At 34.3% G+C, this 6674-nt stretch overlaps 1 pseudogene; it reads left to right on the top strand.

Annotated features, from left to right (window-relative positions):
* Nucleotides 1-2225: 2225 nt before the first annotated feature.
* On the top strand, nucleotides 2226-2853 carry LOC143668231 (RWD domain-containing protein 4 pseudogene; annotated as a pseudogene).
* The last annotated feature ends 3821 nt before the right edge of the window (nucleotides 2854-6674 follow it).

The following is a 6674-nucleotide window of genomic DNA, read 5'->3' as shown; positions in this document are numbered from 1 at the left end:
TGTGTGTTGATAAATACTGGAACGGAATATCAGTAGATAGCTGTGATAGAATTCAGTTAAGAGTACTTTGAATGCTGCTGTATTAGTAGGCAATGCAGAACCATGAGGTGCTATGAACAGAGACGTATTTTAAGAATTTTAATTTGGATTGGTTGGGGGCTACATAGGGAAAAGAGGAGACAGTTTGCAGACTAGATAAGAGGGAAAAGAAAACTGGAGGTAGGAAAACAAGTCAGGAAATTGCTACCTTAATCCAGGAAGAAGGTGATGAAGTCCAGTAGTAGGCTGCTCAGAGAAGGGGGCTGATGGTTGAGATTTTGTGAAAGATGAACTGGGAGGATTGGACAACTCGTTGGATATTTTGGACGAAGTAAAGGAGTGAAGAATTGGCTTCATTTCTAATCATAAACTCCTAGGACAGATATGTCTTCCTGCATTCATCTAAATCCTCTTCATCTACCTTGTCCTCTTAAAACTTGAATAAAATATTGTTACATTCAAGAATGTGTATATATTTTTAGATTTCCCGGGAACCAAATGGATCTAAAACCTAAATTCAGCAACACTGATGATGCATTTTTTGAGGAGCAAACTTCAAAATCTGCATTATCAGAATATTTCACAGATAATAGTCTATCTGCTTAACCTTTTTCATTACACACCTCCATTTATTCCTAGTACTGTTAAAAATGTTCAGTGTTTTTTTCTGAAACCAACCTCTGACTTCTGGATTCAATGGTAGAGTCAATTATATGATTGCTTAAACATCAAAGCTTTCCCTCACTAATGTCCTTACCAGGGGACATAACTAGGCAGGTCTTTTCACTCTGGTTGAGGCAAATGTCTATGTAGTTCAAACCAGCATACTGTACATTCCTGTGTGATTTTATGTGTTTGATCGGTGCAGATGGAATATCTGTTTTTCCCATTGCTATCAATTGAATGTGTGCAGTGCTCAAAGCAGACCTGTTTTGTCCGTCAGGAGTCAGGGCTTACTGCCCCGGGACAGCCCATTTCTTGGAAATGCTCACATGCTTTTCAGTTTCCCCTTTTGAGGTGTACAAGTAAAATATTGCCCTGGAGAAATATCAAAGGATTCCCTGACATCAGCCAAAGAAACAGGTGCATACATATTTGATTTGATAAAAATGGGATATGTGAGATACTGTGGCCACAATCCAAGCGTACCATTCCCCCTGCTCAAGAGATTCAACCGTCCTCTCAGAAAACTTGCATCCGCAGGGATCATTGTGTCCATAATAAATTGGAATGCCTTAGTCTGGAAACTCCTTCACAAACTGGCCCTAACTGACCTTTTCAAAACATTATGTACTACACCCATTCAAGATCCTGCCAAACTAAGGCACTTGTTATTCCCTGACTTTCAAGACAGACTCTACCATTGTTTATGTACTTTTCTCAACTTAAAAATGTCCAAATCCTGGGCATCCTAAATGCCCTGTTCATTTACAAATCTGGGAAGAATTTCCCCACCCCTAAATGAAAGTCATGCTTGCTTCTTAATTCTGTCACTAAAAATTACATTTATTTCTCTGATGACACCTCCAATTTCTACCTTGAATCATGGTCAGTTATCTCATCTGTGAACTAAATGCTTCTTGGTGAGTCTATAAGTGATTCATCTTTGAAGCTCAGCCTTCAAAGTTCTTGAATCTGTGACATGATGGAAAGAGTGCATGGAGTGAGAAAATTTCAGTTCAAATCTACCTCTTTCTAACTGTGACACCATGATCAAGACCCCTAGCTTCTCTGGTCATCAGTTCCCAAATTTCAATGTTGTTTTTAAGAGTAGATGTGATAATGGCATAAAAGTCATAAGCTGAATTTTAAAGGTTTAAATTGTTTAATATACTTATTATATCATATTAATATTAATATTATTTGGTGGTTATAAAGGATAAATTACTTTTAAAATTAATGTTAATATATGGTAGATGACAAAATGAGTGGTGAAAAGAATGTCTATTTCTTTACATTGCTATAGATATGATTTGTTCTTCTGTGTAACATCACATACTAGATCAATTCATTTCATAATTGGGACACCCATAAATTGGATCTGATAATGAGAAAAGGGAAAGTTAAATTGTGGTCTTATGGTTGAGGGCACAGAAGGGGATGCCTGGGTTGGAGGACCACTGCCCTCGCTTTCTGTTTGTGGTCACAAACACTGTCCACCTAGGAGGCATCCCATGGTCAGCGCAATGAGTGCCAATGAGGGCCAGGAGATAGGTGAAAATGGTGCTCCCAAAGTCTTCTTAATAGAGGTTTCTGGACAGAAACATATTCCCAAACATTTCTAATTATATCTATGAATTCTTTTTTTTTTTTAACAACATCATATCATGAGTTGTAAAGCAGGGTATACTAGCCAAGTTACAAAAGCAGTTGAAGTTAATTTTGAAACTGCTATGACATATACATTGTTTGAATATGCCAAAGTCAATAAAGAACAGTTCATGGAGAACCATAATCCTATTCAATCTACGATATCCATAGCAATACCATCTCAGCTGAGACTCCCAATATAGTCCCATCAGGTAAGAAAAAAGACAAAAAAGAACAACTTTCAAAAGCCCAGAAATGTAAACTGGCAGATAATGCATCACAAATGGGCATCACAAATGGGAACCTCCTCCAGGATGGAACTTGGTTGATATGGTTAAGCATTTAAGCAAAACTAGTTCTAAAGATGATGAACAGTGCTTGGAATTTGAAACAACAAAAGCACATCCTTTAAAAAAGGAAACCAGGGTGCCTGGGTGGTGCAATGGTAGAACACTTGATTTCCATTTCAGAGACTTAGGTTTGATTCTCGGACCATGCACCTAAAAAAAGGAAACTGGATTCAAAATCTTTCATTACTTTTTTCTGGTTATGAAGTGGCTTTTTATAAAACACAGTTGTTTTATATGTTTCTTAAAAATGTTGTCATCTAAAAGTTTATAAAATTATCTGGTTGTACTAAATTGTTTTCACAAACTTGCCTTAATAAAAGGTGAAAATGTTACTGTTTAATATACTTTATGAAGCCTGTCAAACTTTGTAAATGGACAAGTATGAGGAATAATAGATAATCAGTGTTATTTTATCTGATCTTATCCTAGTGGATGTACTCTATTTCTAAAGGAGTATGAAACCCTTTGCAAACTCTCATCTCAAGGGAGCAAAATACTGAGCTAACACTTATTTAGTAGCAGGATCCATGTTAATAAGCTTCTCATCTTAAAGTTTTCATCTCTTCTTTCTTTTAATTATTTGAGCATAAATTGCTTCAGTATTTGAACTTCATATATAATACTCTTTGTAGTTTCCTTTTATCTCTCAAGTATGAACTGCCTCCGTTTAGTAAATGGATATGTTTTTATATCTTTCTCTTGGTTTGGGTCAAGATGTTGATCATGAAATCTTTCAGTGATACTTGAAATAGGATAATATAAAAATTTTAAAAATTTGTCAAATATATTAGAAATCATTTTGAATAAAATGATGGTTCTTTTTTTAAAACCTCTTTCTTTGCTATATATGCCATGATGGAGTAAAAGATGCCTTAATATTTAATTTTTATTGTTGGAGATAGTGATTTTAAGAAATTCATATTTATCTGCAAAAAAAAAATATGTGGTCTTCTTATTAAAATTGCAGAACCCTCTTCCCTTGTTTCCTGGTCATTTGTCCAGTTGTCTGGATTTTTTTATACTATATGGAGATTGTGTTTCAGTGATTCAGAACAGATGTCAGTATGGTGAAATGGAGGTAGCTCAATCCCCGAATCCAAAAAAGACTACCTTTCATTCATTTGTTCATTTATTCAACAAGTATTTATCGAGTACTCCGAAGGATCAGGCACTTTTCTAGGTTCAGGGAATAAAGAGGCGAATTCCTTCTTGCCATTCATTGTTTATAACTAGTAGAGGAAAAAGACAGCTTGACATGTACTTTCAATGAATGTTATACTTTCATTGCAGTATAACATGGCATGTTAGGATTTGGAGTGAGATAGAATTAGAATGGTCAAGATAGACCTTATTAACTAAGACTAATTCTAAGGTTATAATAACCATTTAGCCACTCATTATCATACAAAATTTATTTCCCACTTCGTGTATGCTCTTAAAATGTATTTAAATTGAATCAGTTGTCAAAAATATGGGCTGTGAGGATGTGATTTATTTTATTCTTATTCTCCACACCACACCCTCGGGTCCTGACATTCCCTAGAAAGAGGCTGGATTGGAACTCAAAAATTTCCCTAAGTATGTTTCTCATTGTCTCTAGCAATGTTAGGTGGTGATTAGTGTTGGAAAGAGGGGGACTTAAATTCTGCCACCTTGGGGCAGAATATGTGTGTGATTGTGTATGTATATTGTGGGGAAGGATGAGAAAAAAACACATTTATAAGTTTGGTGACATAAGGGCTGAGGCAAACTGTACTTCCTTCCTGGGAGGTTCCTGGAAAATGGAGAAGGTCCTTAGAAAGCTGTCAGCGTGGAACGGTGGCAGAGCAGAAAGACTGACAAGGGTATGTTTAGCCTCTGGGGCCTTAAAGCAGACCAGGAAAATATTCAAAATGCCACTATTTCCTGGAAAAGAAGAAGAACCTCTTCATAAAGTAACTATATTAGTAGCAATAAGGAGAATATTATATGTGACATACAAATAAGAATGTAGATAATAATTCATCCCATCATTTCTTATTTAGACTATGAATCAGAATACTTTGTGATTGTTCTTTTACTCATCCTTAAATTGCCTAATCTGAGTATAATTCCCAGATCTGATTTTCTTTATCTATAGGATCTTTATTTGAGAAAAATCTAGAAATCATCATAAAAGAAAATAAATACTGGAAATCAGTATTTTATTGACACTCATGCAAGTTGAAACTGTATACACAAGACTAGACTATCCATCTTATTTCCATATCCTGGCCACCTACCTGGCATCTTGTGGGACAGCTCTTCCAAATTTATTTAGATCTGAGATACTCAGATTTTTGTCTTTGAAGACAGTGTTTAAGCGCTGTTTTATTTATTAGTATACTTTTTTTTTTTTTTTTTTTTTTGGTTTAAGGATCATATATGACAAGGTACATTGGGTTTGCTTGGTCAGTTGTAGGGCCTCATACCTGAGAACTCCTCTGCTTCTCGTGTGTTTAGAAGATCACAAATGAAAGACGGGACCACAAAATGCTAGGAAATGGGTCCCTCAGTGGTTCAATTTAAATCAGCATTTAAAAAATTCTGGCTTCATTTCAAACTACTATTATTTTGTAACCCAAATTGTATGTGGTCCTGGTTCCAATTTTTCTAAAGTTGAATTGAATTTTCTGCTGATAATTAGCGTGTTTATTTACTAATATGGTGTAGACATTTAGTTAGATAAAAATAGATCCTTGATCAACGCTGCGGGTGCCATCTGAAGTAGTTATTAAGAATAACTTTAGTTCTTTTTTCAAAAGTGCCTTTTCCTATCTCTTCAACTTTCAGTGAAATATTTCATGTGTTCCGTTTATCAGTCTACATTTGACTTTATTAACTAAACAGAAATATATTTACAGAATTATTTGTAATTTTCCATTGTGTAATTTGTGAAGGACAGTACAGCTGACTCCCATCCACATATTATTGTTATAGCATATGGGAAAAATAGTTTAGCAAATGTAGCCATAGTTTTTAAAGCAAAAGCTTGATTTTTTAATACTTCTTAAAGTATTCATACCCGTTGACCCAGTCATTCCTCTTCTGTGTATCTATTCTATAAAAGTAATTACAAACACAGAGACCTTCAGCCACTAACATATTTATTACACCATTATTTGTGATAGATAAAAATTCAAAACCATTTACGTTTACAAAATTAGTGAATGGATAGGTAACTGGCATTACAACTATTTGAAAGAATATGATAGAAAATGATGCTTATGAAAATTTCATGAAAAATGCTTAGTATAATGTTAAATGAACAGAAATTTAGATACAAAATTACACATGACAAAAATCTGAAAGAAAATAGAGCTGTCAAAGCATCCATTCTTTAGACAATTTACTCACCACTTCATTCTACTCCCATTAAGGAGAAAAGAAAACACAATTTAAACATTTAGAAGAATATTTGCCTGAACCAAAATAATTTGCTGCTTTAGTGGCTGCAAACTGTAACTGAACAAGAATTTTGTATCCCTTTAGTTAAAATCCAACACTGTCAGATAATTGCTATGTTTTTAAATAACTTGTTTAACTTCCCTGGGTCAATTTCTTTTTTAACGTAATGATGATCCTTTGAATACCTTTTGTGAGAACTGAAATATATTATCATTGTAGCTAGATTAAATTAGTATATATGTTTTAGTGTTGAGTCATAGCTACAGACTAATAAAAACACATTTATATATCTATACCTCTACACCTAACTCTTCAAATCAATAGGAAAAATATAGAAACCTGAAGAGAAAATAATAGGCGATTTATGAATAGGCAATCTTGAAAAAAATGTCAGTTCTTAAAAAAACAAAAAAAGCCTATCTCTTTCATGGTCTAAACAATACCTCATACCATCATCATGAAACTTCTTCATAGTCCCTAAACATGCAATTTGAAAACCAATTTATGGCATTAGAAGCTTCTCAGGGATCTTGTCTCATTTGTCATCAC

Source organism: Tamandua tetradactyla, chromosome 24 (assembly GCF_023851605.1).
Source record: "Tamandua tetradactyla isolate mTamTet1 chromosome 24, mTamTet1.pri, whole genome shotgun sequence".
Classification (NCBI taxonomy): Eukaryota; Metazoa; Chordata; class Mammalia; order Pilosa; family Myrmecophagidae; genus Tamandua; species Tamandua tetradactyla.
Note: the sequence above shows the minus strand (reverse complement) of the source record. Positions and strands in the feature narration are given on the sequence as shown.